General features: G+C 53.4%; 1 long non-coding RNA gene across 1 annotated transcript; it reads right to left on the bottom strand.

Annotated features, from left to right (window-relative positions):
* Nucleotides 1-4,441: 4,441 nt before the first annotated feature.
* Nucleotides 4,442-16,560, bottom strand: LOC149120063 (uncharacterized). The gene is made up of 2 exons (XR_016226764.1): nucleotides 16,429-16,560; nucleotides 4,442-6,670 (listed from the first exon to the last, which is right to left on the bottom strand). It is a non-coding gene; the product is annotated as an uncharacterized LOC149120063 (long non-coding RNA).
* Between the last annotated feature and the right edge of the window lie 3,405 nt (nucleotides 16,561-19,965).

The following is a 19,965-nucleotide window of genomic DNA, read 5'->3' as shown; positions in this document are numbered from 1 at the left end:
GGGAAAGTTTAATCTTTCGACAGATGGGGAAGCAGCAGACCTAGAGTCTCAAGAATTCCACCCAGCGGAACGAGGGCGCTCTGGAGACTTGGGGCTCAGAAATAAGGGAACAGAGGGTGGGGCAGCTGCGTGTTGGCCTCCAGCCACAGATAAGGGGCTGGTTGGAGTCCCAGCGGTTATCTGGTCTGGTTGCACATTCAGCTCCGGTCCGGGTTCCTGGTTGGTCGGGAATGCTGTATGGTTCAGGGAATTGCAAGGGGAGCCTTCGGGCCCCAGTCAGCCTGGGGGTCACAAGCAGATGGTGGTTAGCTTCTGCCCTGGACCTGGAATTCCCCCAAGCGAAACCCCTCAAGGCAACACTGGCCATCAAGTTGTTATCCGTGGGAGAAGCGGTGATGAGTCTAGCTTGTCCTGACGGTGCCTCTCCCTCAATTCACTGAGTGAAGCTGAGCGAGGCAGTGTGGAAGACCCAGGCCTGATGGGCACGAGCAGGTGCACCCAAGGCACCGTTTGGGGGCTCCGGTTCATAGTGAGTCTGTGTAATCAACTGCGACTTCCGTCTTCCCAGGCTGTTCCCGCACCTGCTACCCGGGTCCCCCGCTTTGGGTGAAGCCCAAGCTTTTATGATCCTTCCAGACCTGTGAGCCCGACCATCCACCAGCCAAGGATTTTGCTAGGATGAGGTTTCTGGTCCTTCTTCCTCAGCCCTCTTTATGTGTGAGGAGAGAGAGGACGTGCACAGCATTTATGTGGAACCCCACGCGTCTCGCCTCTTTCTTCATTCCTCCCAGGCCTGGCACTGCATGTGTTTCTGAGGCTCACAAGGCTGTCCCCCGCACTTCCTGGCACAGGCGCGGGGCCAGCTGGCCGCGGGCCATTCGGTCAGCAGTTGCTGAGTCTGCTGGGCTGCTGGACCCTGAGCTCTGGGGCAGGGCCTAGGTCAGGACGCGGTCACACTGTGGCCCTTCGCTCCCTCTGGGCCGTCTTGCGTCTGGGATATACAGTCTTGAGACTTCCCTCCTTGGGCCTCTTCAGCCTTCCTGTTCTTACTTGCCCCTACTCTCCACCGCATCCCACACTAACTGCCTTCATCACACGGAGCCGTCGGTATCTGAAAGGGGGCTTGGCTTCCAAGCCTTCACTTTGACATGTACATCAACCCTGGACCACAAAAGATCTTTTTCCTTAACAATAATGACGGTCATGTAGTCAGCGCACGATCCTGTTCTAGATTCTTCCAACGGTCGGACTTTTCAGCACCACGTGGGGTGAGTGCCGTCACCTCCATTGTTCAGATAGGGAAACTGAGGCACGGGGCGACGCAGTAACTCTTCCAAAGTCACACACACGCGCACACAAAGCAGCTGGCGGCTGCACTCCTGAGTGTCTGCTTGTAGCCCAGTTTAGTTGGGTTCTTCTGGGAAAGTCAACTCTGCTTTTTTCCATCTTGGTGGATTTTTGAGAACAGTCACAAGAGTGTAAACCGGGGTTAGCAGGGAGCACGAGATAAGCGGGGCAGGAGAGGAGTCATCGCCTCTGCAGGACTTTATCAGCGGTGACGGTGCCGGGGCCATGGTATGATCTGCAGATCAAGGGCCCGCAGCTCTTAACCCTGTTTCAAGGAACTAGGGCAGGCCCAGGTGATGCAACTGGGACTTCAACCTCTGAGGAAGAGGAAGTCGTCTGGATCACGCTGGGTCCTGTGAACCCCATCTGAACCCCTGGGGTTAACCTCTGAGCCTCAGCGGAGATTCCGGTCTTCTCTGCCCCACCCCCTCCTCGGGTGGACACAGCCACCCACCTTGGCGGGTTTACAGATGTGCAGCTGATGTTAATTTGATGGAAAAAAAAATAATGGAGCAAAAGTGAAAACAGCCCCGTGTGTTATGTACCGATCTTCACGAGGTGCCTGTTACCACGTTGCAGCCACAGATCTGGCCTTGGCCACAATACGGGCCAAACCCACAGGGTGTTCTTCCGTGTTCCCAGGCTGGGCCATCCTGCTCGCCCCGTGTGGCAGCGCTGACTTAAAAGGACCAGACAGCCCGTGCAGTGGCCCTGACTCAAAGAACACTGGGTCCCTCTCAACTCCCATCGTTTGAGTCCCAGTGGAAGTGAGCCAAGGGACCTCAGTCCTCTGAACCCGGTCACAGGCCAGACCCAGCGAGCCAGCAGGTGCACGGCCATAAACAGAGCGTTGAGTCTCCCTTCCTTCCTGTGTTGAACCAGAAGCAAAGCCCAGGTGCCCCTCAGCTTCCCCACCTTGTCACTGCCCGCTTCCTCACTCCTTACTCCCCAGTGTAGTGAATGAGCTCCGTTCCCTTTCCTTCCACCCCTTGAATTTCAGAACCAGTGTCCAAGAAGGCAAGAAGTCATGATTTGCCTATTGATTTTACATGAGTAGGCTCTGTTAGGACCCAGAAATGGTAATCACTTTCCCCATGTGTGTGTGTTTGTTTTTTAAGGTTTTGTTTATTTATTTGGGAGGCAGAGTTACAGACAGAGGGAGAGACAGAGAGAAAGAGGTCTTCCATCTGCTGGTTCACTCCCCAAGTGGCTGCAATGGCTGGGGCTGGGCCAGGCCAAAGCCAGGAGCTTCCTCCAGGTCTCCCACATGGGCACAGGGGCCCAAGGACTTGGGCCATCTTCTGTTGCTTTCTCAGGCCATAAGCAGGGAGCTGGATTAGACATGGAGCAGCTGGGACTCCAACCAATGCCCAGATGGGATGCAGGCACTGAGGTGGCGGCTTTACACACTACACCACAGTGCGGGCCCCTGGTGCAAAATTTCTAAATCATTTGGTGCCTGTTATCCAACCTCCCTGTATGCCCCCACCCCAACCCTTTCCAGCCTCTAATGATCACTATTCTAAGTTAGCAGGGAGCTGGATCCGAATCGGCACAGCCAGGACTCGACTGGCACTCCAACACCGGATGCCGGCAGGTTAACCGACTGCGCCACAGTGTCTACCTGTCTCGTTTTCTGTCTCCTGTAGGATGCTGTTCTCCATGATGGCTGTACAGTCTCCCATGGGTTCCTGAGCTTGGGCGTTGTTCTGGGTCTGCTCTTTCCATCGTGTAGGCTGCCCAGGGTAGCGACTGCACACCCAGACGCCACGGTTCTAGGAGGCAAAACAGCACTCGGCGAAGGGCACAGGCTTGAGGCAGGTGCAGATCTGCGTGCTGAATCCACACTTAACGGCGTGTTCTCCAGGACAGGCAGTCACTGCTCCAACCTCAAGGTTCTTGTTGTAAGAGGAGAGTGAGAACAGCACCGGCACTGTGGTGTAGCGGGTGAAGTCGCCCATATGGATGCTGGTTCAAGTCCCGGCTGCTCCTCTTCTGATCCAGCTCTCTGCTATGGCCTGGGAAAGCAGCAGAAGATGACCCAAGTCCTTGGGCCCCTGTACCCATGTGGGAGACCCAGAGGAAGCTCCTGGCTCCTGGCTTCAGATTGGCACAACTCTGGCTGTTGTGGCCATCTAGGGAGTGAACCAGTGGATGGAAGACCTCTCTCTCTCTCTCCCTCCCTCCCTCCCTCTGCAACTCTGACTTTCAAATAAATAAATAAATCTTAAAAAAAAAAAAAAAAAGCACCTGGCTGCCTTGTGGGACCCCTGCCGCGTTAACTATGATAATGTGTGCCAAGTATTTCCCACAAGGCTGGGACACGGGGAAATCCTCAACCCTTATGGGCTACTGTGATTGTCAGCTATCCCACAGAGACCATGGGAACATTATTTGTGGTTTCCACCAGCAAATGGACGGAGTGGACACCCATGCCTGCTGCTACCCATGTCCTCCGGTGTGGCGGCTGGGCCAGCTCCGAGTGGAAGGGAGTTAGCCTTTCTAACTAGTTAGCCACAGAGCTTCCCCAGGAGAGCTTCTCAAGACATCTCCTACAGAGATTTGAGTCCATCCTGCCCTGATTGGAATTCAGGTTCAGTCTAAGTTCGAAACACCTGCTCTCACCCTGGAAAAGGAGAGGCCAAGAACTCCATGGTTTTCAGAAATGGCTTTTTCAAAATATGTCTCTCCAAAATAAACTCATATTTTTTTAAGATTTATTTATTTATTTGAAAGTCAGAGTTACACAGAGGAGAGGCAGAGAGAGAGAGAGAGAGAGAGAGAGGTCTTCCATCCTCTGGTTCACTCCCCAACTGGCCGCAATGGCCGAAGTTGACCTGATCCAAAGCCAGGAGCCAGGAGCTTCTTCCGGGTCTCCCACATGGATGCAGGGGCCCAAGCACTTGGGCCATCTTCCACTTCTATTCCAGGCCATAGCAGAGAGCTAGAATGGAAGAGGAACAGCCAGGTCTCGAACCAGCGCCCAAATGGGACGCTGGCACTTCAGGCCAGAGCGTTAACCCACTGCACCACAGCACCGGCCCCTAAACTCGTTTTTTAATTCCATTTTTTTTTTCACAAACATTTTCAAGTCCCCTCGTACATTTAATTCACTTCTGACCACACAGCACAGGGGCTGCACCCCAGCTTTGGAGCCCACTGGGCACCCCCTAGACACTCAGCCTGCTGGAGGTGAGTTTTGGAGAAGGACAAAAGACAGGTGTGCAGGAAGCTCAGGCAGTCCTGGCCTGCCTGAGAGTTGGATGCCAATGACATTCAAACCCTGGGCGGCAGTGGTGATGGTGCAAGCAGCCGGGTCCCTGCCATGCGTGTCATGTGGGAGACGTGGGTTGAGCCCCTGCCTCTCGGCTTCAGCTTGGCCCAGCCCCAGCCATTGAGGGCACTCGGGGTGGTGGTGGTGGACAGGAGCTCTCTGTCTGTTTCTCTCTCCCTCTCTGTCTCTGAAATAAAGAATATATCTGTGAAGGTTTCTAGTAAAACAAGAATCCCCATATTCCTGTGCGTTCCTACCAGAGACTAAACCACACACACACACACACACACCCCGGGCCCCTTGCAACAGCCCTGTCGGATCACCCAAGGCCGCCTGTCTATGCCACCAAGGCAGTTTGCATCCCACACAGGCCTCATTCTTCTAAGGGCTTGGACCACAGTTGGGAGAATTTAGGCCAGACAAAGGGAAGATTGTGTAGGCATTGAGTGTGGCCAAACATTCAAGTGGGTTGCAGAGGGTGAGAGAGGGATCTTCTTTGGAGACATTTCAAATTAGAAACCAGGCACAGCCCAGGAGTCGTTGAACCTGACAGCGCCAGAAATAACCCGGATGACCTCCCAAGTTCTTCCGGCCTTGTGTTCTAATGACTCAAAGGGAGCAGGGGCTTATGGTCCATCGGCCTCCACCCCTGGATACCAATCCCAGCGTACTAATGTCAGACACCAAATCTCCACGAATTTCCTCGCTGTCCATCTGTGCAGCTGTACCCACTGGCACACTGCACTCACACGAATCACTTGACCCTAACATCACACACTCAGTAATCTCTCCCATCGGGCTGCCTTTCCTACTTCTCATGTTGGTTCCTAGCTCTCTGAAGTTAACATCAGCTCAAGAAGTTTCTATGGCTGTAATAGAGCACTTGAGGATGAAAGAGAGAGCAGGATTTCTCACCTCTGCTCTTTGTTTTCTCAAACAGAATGAATCTCAAGATGAAAAGGAGACAATGCTCACTGATAACCTGAATGGCAGCCCAAGCTAGATGAAGAGATGAGAAAAAAAGCATTCAGGTGAATACAGGCAAATTGCCGGGCAGAATTATTGAGGCCCTGACTTAGGAGCACTGGAAGTGGCGATGAGCATTAGACTGTGCAGGGCTTGGGAAGGACTGGGCCTGGCATTTAATCTGCAAGGTGGTAACTACCAAGGCTGATCAAGGAAGGGTAAGAGGTTTCGCATAGCCAAGCTGCTGCGACATCTATGACTCTTACCTTGTCTCCTGTGGCCAGTGTGGGTTCAAGAAACAATGGTACCTAAAGTATAGTGATTCATAGATTGGCATCAACCTGGACCCATGGTTCTGCAACCTTGGGTAACCCCCGGTCTCCTTGGATTAACGGACAAACTTTCAAGGCCTCCTTTAATCATACTTGAGATTTGAAACCATCAATGTCATGACTAAACACAAAAAAATCAGGCAGTGGGAATAAATGTTGCTTTGTTTTCAAATTACACATGCCCTCTTGGGCAATTCTAATGAAAAAGGACAAATAAACGTAGATAGTCACCCACTCATGAAACTAATATTTTTAGAGCACACACTATATTCCAGTCATGTTTTGGTCGGTTGCTTGGAAAACTAGACTGATAAGAAAGCACCCAACAGCCCCTGCATTCTTGAAACTTATATCCAAATCTAGAGATGTCTGTTAGGTTTGCCCAAAAGAACTCAAAAGCCAAGGCAGCCTGGTGATCCATCTTTGTCAAAGCTGTGTGTATGTGGGTGGGTGTTGAGTAGGCACTTGTGCCTACAGCAGCGAGTCAAGCCACCACGTGAGACTCTGCACCTTGTGTTGGAGTGTCCGTTCAAGCCCCATCCACTCGCTTCTGATCCGGCTTCCTGCTGACGCATCCTGGGAGGCAGGGGAAGATGGCTCGAGTGCTTGAATCCCTATCCGCACGGGCAACCTGGCCGGAGTGCCGGGCTCCTGGTTGCTCCTTCCTTAGCTCTGGGTGTTTCGAGCATTTAGGGGAGCGAACCAGCAGATGAAAGATCTCTTACTTTCTCTGTGGGTCACTCTGCCTTTCCTATGGATGAAAAATAAATAAGTGAATATTTTTAAAACCCCATAGTACCTAGTAGTGTCATAGGTACTTAAGCAACATGTATTGAAGAATACAATCAGAACTGAGTATCAATTACAAAAGATGATAGTATACTTCAACAGTTCCACACTGGAACCGATGTAATAAGCTTGGGTCGGAGAGAGGCACAGGCACTGGATAACCTGAGGGAAAAACTAGGCAGAGGTAAAGAGAATAAATTCAATATGTGGGGGACTTCCAAAAGTTCGTGGGAAAATGGAATTAAAAGTATGAGTTTATTTTGGTGCAGAAACTTTTTTATCATAATAAACAGGAAATAATTATTTTGAAAAAAACTATTCATGGATTTCAAAAATTTTTTGCACCAAAATCAACTCTTTTAATTCCACTTTTCCGTGAATTTTTGCAGCACCCCTCCTCATAGTTATGGATCCATCAAACATTTATTAGGATTTATCAAATTTTCTCCAAGTGAATGGGACACAGCAAGAGTCAGCCAGTGGGGCTGGCTCTGTGGTGCAACGGGTTAAAGCCCCAGCCTGCAGTGCCGGCATCCCATATGGGCGCCGGTTCGAGTCCCGGCTGCTCCTCTTCTGATCCAGCTCTCTGCTATGGCCTGGGAAAGCAGTAGAAGATGGCCCAAGTGCTTGGGTCCCTGTACTGGCATGGGGGACCTGGAAGAAGCTCCTGGTTCCTGGCTTCAGATCAGTTCAGCTCTGGCCATTGCGGTCATTTGGGGAGTGAACTAGCAGAATGACCTCTCTCTCTGGCTTTACTTCTCTCCGTAACTCTGTCTTTCAAATAAATAAAATAATTCTTAAAAAAAAAAAAAAAAGAGTCAGCCAGTGATGGTTCCCACCATCTCAGAGCTGAGAACCTTCTGAGTAGACAGCATTGGGGTGCCATGGCTGCCAACACCCACACAGATGCCATCATGGGCTCCAGACCTACAGGCAAGGGGACCAGTGAGCCCTGTGGAACACTGGTACACGGTTTGGTCAGGTTCATGGGAGAGCAAACTAGTTGGGGAAGGGAGCAGAAAGCATTAACACCATAAACGCAGTGAGGGGGTCCCTCAGGGCTGGCCTCAGAAGACCAGCAGCATGACATCAACACCACTTTCAACTGAGGTGCTCCTCCAATTACAATGGGGTCTATCCCGTACAAATGCACCCTATGTTGCACCCAGCTCTGTGCCTCTGTCTGTATAACTCTGACTTTCAAAATAAATAAAGGAATCTTTTTTTTTTTTTTTTTTTGGCAGGCAGAGTGGACAGTGAGAGAGACAGAGAGAAAGGTCTTCCTTTGCCGTTGGTTCACCCTCCAATGGCCGCCGCGGCCGGCGCGCTGCGGCCAGTGCACCGCGCTGATCCGATGGCAGGAGCCAGGTGCTTCCTCCTGGTCTCCCATGGGGTGCAGGGCCCAAGCACCTGGGCCATCCTCCACTGCACTCCCGGGCCACAGCAGAGAGCTGGCCTGGAAGAGGGGCAACCGGGACAGAATCCAGCGCCCCGACCGGGACTAGCACCCGGTGTGCCGGCACCGCAAGGCGGAGGATTAGCCTAGTGAGCCGCGGCGCGGGCCTAAAAGGAATCTTTTTATTTTTTAATCAACTTTTCACATGATACCCAAATGTGTAGTGGGCTTCCTTCAGCTTCAGTTCACCATCACTGGCCTTGTTCAAGAGGTCTATAATGCTTGGTGGAGACAGTGAGCAGGTGGCCTCTTGCAGCCCTGAGAGGCCTGAGTGCCACAGTCTGCAAGGGGCTTAGCAAGCACACGGGACAACAGTGCTGCTCCCCGCCGTCCACCGGGGCAGGCCAGCATTAGGGTGTTTCCGCTAGCCTCGTGCCCAGACCCCTGCTGCCCTTGCTGCACCACGCAGTTGGGAATTTGCGCTCAGCCTCGCCAAAGGGCTCAGCAAGCGAGCGCAATTGCACAGCAGCTCTGATAGCCAAGAGAGTGGACAAATGGTAAAGGCTCTCTCTCTTGGCCATGCAGAATGATGTCATGGAACTATCACCTTGCAGAATGACGAATCGTCCCGTGGGACTGCCTTTGGCATCGGCAGCGCCCGAGAGGCGTAAGGAAACCCAGGAAGTTCAGCCCCGTCGGTTGCTCCTGCTGCATGGTTATTTTGCGTTCTAGGAACCACAGCGGCGCCTCCTTCCTGCCAGTGCAGAGCTCTAGGATGAGGTCTGGTCTGGGAAGACGCGTGTTAGGACCACGCGCTGGACTGGGGTTGGGGGGACACCCCCTGTACATGAGCACGTGTTCCGGTCTCCAGCGGTTCGCCCGAGCTGCCTCCCACTAGCTCACGAGAGGTTGTGCACGTCTCTACCCGCGTTAGCACTCAGTGAGCTCGCTGTAAAGTGGAGAACTGCTTCTGACGGGAATATTTAACTATGGGAATCGGCAAGTGCTAGAAATCAGGGCTGACGATGGGGATGTGGAAGAGGAGGAGGAGGGCAGACAGGCTACCAGCACACCCCTGGAATTAGCAAAATAGTGAGAGAATCATGGTGTTTGGTGCCAGCCAGGAGTGGGGTCCCCCGCAGGCTCTGCTGAACAAGCTATCGTCATTGGAGGGGGGTGGGAGCATTTGAAACGTCTGTGAGCCTTAGTTTTCTCATCTGTAAAATGGAGCTAATAACAGAAATGTCAGCTACGTCAGAGGGTGGCGAGAGGATGGGATGCAATCTTAAATGAAACTCCTTCCCTCGGGGCAGGTGCAGACAACTCGCTCTGGAGGCAGGAAAACAGAACACTCCTGAATCCCAGATTTTTTAAAAATGATAATAATAACGCCCATCTCCTAAGACTGTGGCAAGAATAAAAAGAGGTACCTTGTGCATTCCTAACTCTCAATGCAAATAACAGTCTTATTTAACCTGAAGACTTAATTTTGTTTATTTATTTGAAAGGCAGAGCTACAGAGAGGCAGAGGCAGAGAGACACAGAGAGGTCTTCTGTCCACTGATTCACTCCCTAAATGGCCCCAAAGGCCAGAGCTGAGCTGATCCAAAGCCAGGATCCAGGAGCCTCTTCCAGGTCTCCCACACAGGTGTAGGGGCCCAAGGACGTGGGCCATCTCCCACTGCTTTCCCAGGCCATAGCAGGGAGCTGGATCAGAAGTGGAGCAGCCGGGACTTGAACCAGCGACTAAATGGGATGCTGGCACTGCAGGTGGTGGCTTTACCCGCTACGCCACAGCGCTGGCCCAGGACTTAGTTTTACAAGTAGGGACCACATAGCTGGGATTGACCCCATAGCCTATATCAGTCAAGCCAAAAGGGAGGGCAATGACTCATTTTCAGGCTCATTCTAGAAGAGGGTGGGCTCCAGTTACGCCTCCTGTTTTATTCCCGACACCCCACCCTCCTTAGCGCTCCCTTTGCCAGGAAGGAATGAGGAGAATGGAACAGAGGGTCTATGTCATGTATGTTTCCCACCATACTCTGTCTGAGAAGCAGAGAGTGAGTGATCACCATCTCTCCTCGCCCCTCTCTGCACAGTCCCTGCTACCCCATGCGGGTTTCCTTCCATTCTGCAAAGCGGCAGAGAGAGAGAGAGAAGCAGACGCTGTGGTCCAGCAGAGGCACTTCCAATCCAGAGCCCTGTTTCAGAAATTTAAAAAAAAAAAAAAAAACAACAAACCAACAAACCAACAAACCCAAGACTGATTCAGCGTGAGGCATGCTCTCAGTCCGGGCTGCACAGGGCCAGACCAGAAAAAGCAACTTTGTGAATTGCAGGATGTTGGGACACCGTTCTCAGCTGACTGTCCCCAAAGGGGAATCCAGCCAGGCTGGTGCTTCCTGGCTGACGTGGAGTCCCACGCCAGCTTCCACATGACTCCACGGCCAGCCAGGGAAGCGCGTGGCCCGGCTAAGGAAGTGCAGAGGCTCTGGGGTGACTGTACTCCTGGTCCCCAGGGGCTCTCAAGGCCTGCTGGAAACCTTGCGTCTGGAGCCGTGCGCCTGACTGCCCAGGAATGCGTGGTTTGGGTAACTTTCTGGTTGCACTTACAGGAAGGTCTGGTGGGGGGAGAGCAGGAATGTGGCAACAGCCCTGGATCACCTTGGAAAAGTACGGCTCACCCGCCAGCCCGGCACGGCAGTTCCAGGAAGCAGCTGGGGGTGAGTCAGCTGCCTCCTCTGGCCTTGTGGCTTTGGGAAGCTCGTCCAGAGCCTCTCCCACCTCCTCTCCAAGGAGGGAAACACCCATCAGCCACTCTCAGATGTTTCTGGAAGGGACTTGGGGAGTAGGAGGGACCCACCCCCAAGCAGGGGTACAGAAAAAGGAAGGAGACAAGAGGACTCCCCCAGGTCTCTTTGTAAATATTTTCAGTCTTAAAAAAATTTATTTATTTGAAAGGTTCAATTACAGAGAGGAGAGGCAGAGACAGAGACAGAGACAGAGAGACAGAGAGAGATCTTCCCTTCACTGGTTTACTCTCCAAACGTCCAAAACCTCCCCAGCTGAAACCAGGGGTCTGGGACACCATCTGGGTTTCCCACGTGGGTGGCAGCGGCCCAAGCCCTTGGACCATCTTCCACTTTTTTCCCAGGCACCTTAACAGGGAGCTGGATCGGAAGCAGAGCAGCCAGGACTGGAACTAGCGCCTATAGGGGATGCTGGCATCACAGGTGGGGGCTTAACCCTCCACGCCACAATATTTTCATGCCAGCCCCATAGTTTCAGGCTTTTGATACAGAACATCAGGCACACAAAAGTCTGGAATTCACAGCAGGAAAACTAGGCAGAGAGTTCTCCATGCTGGATGGCATGATCCACTCCACAATGGGATGTCAGTATTTTACCTGCAGAGCCTGCCGGGGCAGAGAAGCCCACGGAAAGCTGTGGTCAGGGCCACGGGCACTTACGGTCAAGGTACTGCCTCAATGGGCCACTTAGCAGCTGGAAGAGTCTTGGGTAAAAGCAGCAAGGCCGTAGCTTAGGCTGCCCTCTTGGCCCTCCGGGCCCAGAGCCTAGGAATAGAGTTCAAGTTCCCGCTTTTTGCCTTCCACGGGCCAATCTCTGGCCAACCCCCTGAACTTGTCACTGCCCCCAGGGGAGCCTCGGGGCACTGGACATTAGCATGTGTGCCTTGATGTCCCCACAGCAAAATGGCATTGAACTGTGAACAGATTTGGAGAAGTGGATCATTTCAGATTGGGTGCTAGATAGGAGAGAGAGGGAGAGAGAGAGCACTGAATTTCTTCTCTCTCTCTCTCTCTTTCTCTCTCTGGCTCACTTTCATGCTGTTACCTCCGTGACCCACATGCAGCTCTGATGATGGTGAAAGCGAGCTCATGTTCGCTGATGATTCAGAACTGCAGTCTTGAAAGATGAGCTGAGTCAGTGCGTCCGCGCTGTGGTTTCTGATCCTTCCTCCCCCATGCCATTGTCATGGGCACACTCCCTCACCTTGCCCTGGGTGTCAGGGTCTGAAGTGTCCTGGCCTGCGGGAGTGCACAAAGGAGGCACCAGAGAGAAGCGAGGGAAATCCACACGGCCACTCTCCAAGACCCTACACCTCCAAGGCTGTTAAGCCCCATGGGAGACAGCCCTGCAGCCTGCTAGGATCTGAACAGGGTGGCAGCGACCATAAGCATGGGGAGAGGGAGCACTGTGGGCTCTAAGACCCCCTACAGGTGGCAGGTGTGGCCTCACCTGTGGCTCAGAGCCCCCCTGGCAGAGAAGGGAATTTCCACGCTGCTATGAAATGTGGGTAGCAGGGAGAGGGGCTCTCCTTGCAGTTCATTTCCAGCCCTAAAGAGCAACGTCACCCCGGACCGGACCCTGGCTGCCCACCCTTGCTCAGCTCCCAATCTTTCCCGGGTGCTTTCCGGTCCAGTCCAGTCCAGTCCAGCAGTTCTCAACAGGCACACTGGGAGACTGGTCAGAAATCCAGGCTCCCAGGCCCTACACCAGGACAGCCAATCCGTGATGTGCACTAACCCCTCCAGCCCTCCGGGGGATTCCAGTGCAAAGCCAACTTTGAGAACCTGGCTCCATCTCTCTTCCCAGTTGGGCTGCAGGCTCGGTGAGGACACCGGGCTGGGGGTGGGAGACAGCTCTTTGCAGCAACTGTACCAGGCAAGTAGAGCAGAAATTTAAAGAGGCACCTGGTAACAACCCTATCTCTGGCCCAAGGGCTTGAACCCGGGTCCAGCTGGGTGCTCCCGACCAAGTCACTTTGCTCCTGGCATAGGGTCTCTGAGGTTTAGATCATCCTCTGAGGTCTGATCGGTTTCATTCCCCCTCCTTCTGGCTGGCTCTGTCCAGCCAGACAGGAAGCCCTGGGCTTCTCCAGCTCCTCACTCAGCTACTGGTTATGTGTGTGTGACACAGAGAGAGACTGGAATCCAGAAATGAAATGGAAACAGATATAGGAGGAGCCCTCATCTCCCAGAAGCGGGGCCATCCTCTGAGTGTTTGCAGATTGAAGGCACAGTTCTTGTGTGCAGCTTGGCTGAACTGGGGAAGAGAGGGGTGGGGGGAGGGAGAGAGAGAGAGAAGTGGGGGGAGAAACTAAACTATGAGGTTGCAGAGTAGCCAATTAAAGCTGCAAGCTTAAAATGAAAGACTTAAGCCTTTTCACCACTTATTGTTGCGGGATGAACAAGTCTAAAATCAGAGAAAGCAGAAACTCTCCCTGTTCCACACCACAGCACAGCGTTCAGGGTCGGGTTGGGGACTCCTCCTGTTGAGGGAGCCCCAAACAAAAGGCTGTTATCTGCACCCTGGGGTGGGGGGCAGAGGGAGGAGAGGGCTCGGAGAGGAGAGGTACTGGGGAGGGGCGTGCCTTCGGGGTCTCCTCCTCCTCCCCCCAGCAGGCCTTGGCAGGAGCACCTGGCGGAGACACTGAGGCGGCCTCCTGCTAACAGACTGGGAGTGTGCATATGAAGAGTGCGTGGGGCCTGGGACCTTGACCAGGCTTTCCCCAGAGGCGCTGTGCGCTGGCCATGCCCTGGGTGTGCTGGGGGCCGCATGGCTTCCCTGTGCCTGCTGCCTGCCAGGCTGGACTTTGGAGCCCTTGATCAGATCTGAAACACCACACCTGGGTTTGAAACTCCACCTCTCCCTTACCTCTTCTGAGCCTCCTCCTCTGGCTTTGGGTTGGGGAGCAGGCACCTGCCTCTGCACTGAGACACAGAGTCTTTCCCAGGTAGAAAGCACTCGTCACCCAAATGCCTTGGCTCCAAGCCCTTGCGTCCTGCCAATGTAGGCCATGGGTCTCCTTGGGAAATTATTGAGGACTGGAGGGTGCATCTTGCGGGCATTTAGAGGATTCAACCACAAAGCCAAGAGGCTCTCTCCTTACCCCTTTCCTGGAGGTGAACATGGATCAATCGCGATAGATCAGAGCTGTCTTCCTAAAAGCTGTCCAGATCTGTGGGCAAACATTTTAGTGTAAATCCCATTAGGCTTACGCAACAGCTGAATTGATCTTCATCCCAGCCTATGCTAATTCTGTGTTGAATTTCACACTTCTAGGTCTTAGCCTTCCTCCTTGAGGACAACGGCTCTGCCTTGCATATTTGTCCATCACCCAGAGTGCTTTGCTCTCAAGTAGCTCACCCTATTCAGATAAGCGTTCAAAGACAGACCTTGGATAACTATAAAACCATCTCTCCTGATGTGGTACAGGATAGTTAAGCCTTGTATGTATTTACTTTTACACATAATTGTGTCCTATCTTCTGAGACAGACTGTTAATACACAAAGGTACTTTAGAATGGCCCTGGAAGAATTAAAAGACAATGCATGGGCTGGTCCTCTCTAGCAGCTAAGCCATCTCTTGGGACATCCACATCCTATATCAGGGTGCCAGGGTTCGAATTCCAGCTCTGCTCCTGGTTCCAGATTCCTACATAGGCAGAGCCTGGCAGGCAGAAGGTTTAGTCCCTGCCACCCCTCTGGGAGACCTGGATTGAATTCCTGACATCGCCCATCAGGGGCATTTGGGGAGTGGAACAGCTGCTGGGAGATAGCTTGTTCTCTTCATCTCTCTGATTCTCAAATTGAAAAAGAGGTGAGGGAGGGAGAGAGGGAGGTAGACACGCATTTTCCATGAGCATTTTGAAGTCCCCTTGTATCATGGCGTCACACACTTGGCCCATTGTTAGCTCTCAACAATTAGACACTTAATTAGATTTCGGGGAACATACCTCACCAAGAGATAGAAAGTGAACTGAGACCGTTCACTTTCTCACGAAGACCTGCCCTGTAGGGTGTGCTGTTCCACGCATGACCCACTGGGAATACCACATCCTGGATCCCTCAAAGGGTGGCCGTGGGCACACAGGGCATGTTTGAATCCAGGGAGCTTTCAGACACCCCCTTTGCTTTGGTTTGCCCCAGTACTCAGACTTACCTGGCAAAAATGTATGGGTTTGTGATTAGTGAGTTTTTTATTTACTCATCATGTGAAACTGGCCACGGCTTGACCATGGTAATCAAGGTGGTGCTGAGAACAGAGTGTTGGACTCAACAAAGAGTTGGTCTCCTTGTTTCTAACTGGGTCATTTATTATTATTTTTTTCTTTTTTATAGAGAGAGAGACAAAGAGAAAGGTCTTCCTTTTCTGTTGGTTTACCCCCAAAATGGCCGATCTGAAGCCAGGAGCCAAGTGCTTCTTCCTGGTCTCCCATGTGGGTGCAGGGCCCAAGCACCTGGGCCATCCTCCACTGCACTCCCGGGCCACAGCAGAGAGCTGGCCTGGAAGAGGGGCAACCCGGACAGAATCCAGCGCCCCGACCGGGACTAGAACCCAGGGTGCCGGCGCCGCAGGCAGAGGATTAGCCAAGTGAGTAACTGGGTCATTTATAAAAGGGACATAGGGAAAGAGGCACCTTCCGCCCCGGGCAGGTACAACTTGGTCCACCATCCCAATATGTCCTACTGTCCCCGGCCCCGCTGCCCCTCCCGCTTCTTGGAAGGCAGGTGAGCCGGTCCCAGGTTCACAGCTCAGCAGCACAGGGCTTGTCCCTGTGCTCCTCTCCAGGATCTCTGTCTTTTGGCCAGGAGCCAGCCTCTGAATTTGTTCTCCCCATTAGCTATGCAGAGGAAAAGCCACCAGAGAAATTCCAGTCCAGCCAAGTTCCTCTAAGGATCAGTGGTTCTGACTGCTCAGCAAAATTACCTGGAGGAGTTTTAATAATGCAGCTTCCTGGAACTTCTTGCAAACATTCAGATTCAGTCTGGGGTGAAGTGCAATCGGCTGTGTTTTTAAAAGACTTTACAGATGATTCTAACGCATGGGGAAGTTTGGGAACCCCCGACAAACACTAAGGTCTTTGAGATTTCGGAACATACTGGGGTACCTTGAAAAACCCATGGGAAAATAGAATTAAAACTTACGTTAGGCAGACATTTGGCACAGCAGGCAAGACCTGCTTGCGACACCTGCGTTCCATATTGGAGTCCTGGGTTCACGCTCCTGCTCTGCCCTGGATTCTAGCCTTCCTGGGAGACAGCAGGAGGTGGATCTGGCACTTAGGTCCCTGCCATCCACGTGGGAAACTTGGACGACAGTCATTTTTGAATGTTGCATTTCAGCCTGGCTCAGCCCCTAAATGAATTATCTTTTAATTCTCCTTTCAATGAACTTTTTGAAACGCATATAATCTCTCCTCTTTTCCAGTAAACATAATTGCTTACTACATTGAGTCAGTGAGCACATGAGTGATTGAAAACAGGGTGGTGGAGTGGAAGTCCACCCAGCATCTTACCTAGAGGCCAGGGCCAGTGGGATGCAGAGGTCAAGGCAGTCCCAGAGCGGCAGTGGCGCAGTGACCTGGACACAGGGTGACTGCAGCCGCACCTGGGAGAACACGGCTCTTGCCCTTGAAAATGCTGTTCCCGGCCGGCGCCGCGGCTCACTAGGCTAATCCTCCGCCTAGCGGCACCGGCACACCGGGTTCTAGTCCCGGTCGGGGCGCCGGATTCTGTCCCGGTTGCCCCTCTTCCAGGCCAGCTCTCTGCTGTGGCCAGGGAGTGCAGTGGAGGATGGCCCAGGTGCTTGGGCCCTGCACCCCATGGGAGACCAGGAAAAGCACCTGGCTCCTGGCTCCTGCCATCGGATCAGCGCGGTGCGCCGGCTGCAACACGCCTGCCGCGGCGGCCATTGGAGGGTGAACCAACGGCAAAGGAAGACCTTTCTCTCTGTCTCTCTCTCTCACTGTCCACTCTGCCTGTCAAAAAAAAAAAAAAAAAAAAGAAAAAAAGAAAATGCTGTTCCCTTCATGACGTCATTGCTCCTCACTGGGACTTCCCGGACGTCCTTCTCCAGTGCCATCTGCAGAAGCAAATCTGATCGGGCACTTCCCTCTTCAGCCCCTCCAAGGCCCTACGCTGCCCTCAGGATAGAGTGCACACTTCTTTCTCTGACTCACAAGTTCCTGTCCACCTTCTCCCTAGCTCATCGGCTACTCCCTGTCCCCAGCTCTTTACCAGCACTGGCCGATCTGCCTTCTCCCAGGTCTGCCCAGGTGCCATGTTCCCCTGCTTGTAACGCTCACCCCCTCCTCGCCTTGCGTCCTCCCCCCTTGCACCTGGCCCCTGGTTTCTCCTGTGCAGCTATCAGATCACAGCTCCGAAACAACAGCCTTATTTTTTAAAATTGGTTTTATTTGAAAGGCAGAGTGACAGAGAAAAAACACAGAGAGAGAAAGAGAGAGAGAGAGAGAGGGAGAGATGGTCCTTCCACCTACTGGTTCACTCCTCAAATGGCCACAATGGCCAGGGCTGGGCTAGGCTAAAGCCAGGAGCCAGGAGTGCCAACCTGGTCTCCCCATGAGGCAGGAACCCAAGTACTTGGGCCATCTTCAGGGGCATTAGCAGGAAGCTGGATCAGAAGTAGAGCAGCTGGGACTTAACCGCCCTAGCCAGAAAGCCCTCCTCAAACTTCATCTTCTCTTCCCCTGGGGACACTCAGATCCCTGAAGGTCAAGGTCTGTTGTACCCAAACTCTAAGCCGGTAGGTGTTCCAATATTTGTTAAATGAAGGGAAGACGGGACAGAAAACCAACACCAAGCCACTGGGGACCGGAGTTTTTCTGGTTCCTATAGGACCCTATTGATTCCGTAGGGAACATAATAAACCCATTGCATTGGATCTAGAGAGGAATTAGGGCTGAGGCTCCCTGGGAGTCTACGAAGCAAAAAAGCAAGTAAAACTGGGAGACTTCAAGAGAGCCCGAGGGAAGGCTGAGCGCCAAGTGGGAGACCAGCTCCAACGGTCAGGCTGGGTCAAGGCACGCTGCCAAGCCGACTCCTGCATGGGGAACGCCCAGGAGCAGGCGCGCAGGTGAACCCAGGCCCCTGACTGCCCTTGGGAGAGACACTGGAGCTGCCTGTGTCGCTGCTCGCATGGTGCGTGGGCGGAGCTCGCAGGCCGGCTGCGCAGGCGCACCTGGTCAAGTGCCCCTGGGGAAGGGGGGCCAGGTCAGGTGCACTGCGCTGGATCCTCGAGGCCGGTGCTGGGGGCAGCTGATTCTCCTGCTTGATGCGCTGATGCCTTAATTGGATCTGACAAGCGGAGGCTGCTGTGAGAAGCCAGCCCGGAGTTTTGACATTCAGCAAGCTAGAAATAATCAGCGGGGCTCCTAGCTCTGGGGCTGCAAATGTCTTGCCCTTTGCAGACAACTGCCAGACCAAAGGGGCAATGCCTCCTGTGCAGACCTGCCCTCTTGATGCGGGAGGCCTGGGTTACCTCTAACCTCCGTGGTTTGGAGGGGTGGAGCGGGAAGTCCCCGGGGTTGGCTCCAGCGCGGCTTTCCCTCTGTAGAACGGGGGTTGTTGATGGCTGAGCTCTTTAAGCCTTTGGTGGAAAATGATTCTAAGTGGCTGCCCTGTCCGTGCTAATGCCGTCGCCTGCGTTTGATGCCTGCTGCATCAAGAAGACCCGCATAACGCATATCCGCTTGGGCCTTGGAGATGATCCGGCTTGCAAATGGTGCTGACGCACCTTTGTCATAGGACGAACCCTAGGAAAGTTAGCACCTTGGCCAAACATTGCTCACAGCTGCAAGGAGGGGAAGCCACAGGCCTCCAGTCTAACATCTGCCCTCCGGTCCTGCTCTGCAAGCCTGCGGGGGCGTGTGCCCCACCTCCCCGTCCTCATGCACCTGTCCCCTCCCCGCTCCTTGGCTTGTCTGCGGCAGTTTCAGCTGAGCTCTCCGCACTCACTGCACACTCAGCAGGGTCATCACCATCACAGAAGCCACAGCCACCTGGCCGGGGGCAAGAGTGGCTTTGCTTGCCCACGGTGTCTTCTTGCACAACGGGGAACTCTGAAGAAGGGCTTTTTCAGTGTACCTGGGAGAAACAACTGCTGACAAAGGCTGATTGAAGAGGCCTGTAATTGGCCCTGGCTCCTACCACATTGTTTGGATAAAATGACAGAACCCAGCTGGGAATAGGAAGGCAGGAAATAGAAACCTAACCCCCTGCTCCTCCACCTGTGCCTGGGACCAAAGGCAGGAACCTCAGCGGGAGCCTGAGAGCAATGCAGGCCTATCACAAAAGATCTGTGTTTTCACACCACTGGGAGAGAGTCTGCATGCCTGTTAAATACTGGGTAGACTAAGGCCCAGCCTGCTAATAATAGCCGTGGTACTCGCCCCTCCTCCCACTCCCCGAAACTCACTAGAGGTGGATCAAATTCTTCCAAGCTCTGCTCCTAGGAGACTGTGGCCAGCTCACCAAGGGGCTCTCCTACCCCCAGACAGCCCAGCACTCAACTACCGGAGACCTCACCAGCTGTTTGCGGAGGCACCCACCTTGGGTTATGGGGAAGACAGAGCTCTTCCAGGGATGCTGTTTTGAACAGAATGTGTTTTGGTTTGAGTTTCAGCAACATCTCTGACCAACATGCAGGCTGGAACCAGTTCCAGGCTTAGGGGACAGAAGAGGAGGGGCACTCCCCCGAGCTGCCCGTGGGCACAGCCTGGCACTGGTTTCACTTGCCTTTGGAAATGAGGGTGCAGAAACCACAGGAGGTGAGGAGAGTGCAGAGGGGGACAGACAGGGAGAGGTGGAGGAAGGGTGCAGAAAACTCCCCAGGGGAAGACAAGCAGGAGCAATTCCTGCTGAGGCAGGCCAGCCCTCCCCACTGGATCCCTACACATCCCGGGGGCTTTGTGGTTCAAGGGAAGAGACGCTTGGCCAGTTTATAGGGAACATAATTGTGGGCACCTTGTTGCTGTCCTGGCTTTTCAAGGGGTCAGAAGCAGACCAGCCTCAAGGTGTGAGGCGCTCCGTGTGCA

The sequence above is a fragment of the Oryctolagus cuniculus genome, chromosome 20 (assembly GCF_051225735.1).
Source record: "Oryctolagus cuniculus isolate XC-2025 breed Fujian yellow rabbit chromosome 20, ASM5122573v1, whole genome shotgun sequence".
Taxonomy (NCBI): Eukaryota; Metazoa; Chordata; class Mammalia; order Lagomorpha; family Leporidae; genus Oryctolagus; species Oryctolagus cuniculus.
Note: the sequence above shows the minus strand (reverse complement) of the source record. Positions and strands in the feature narration are given on the sequence as shown.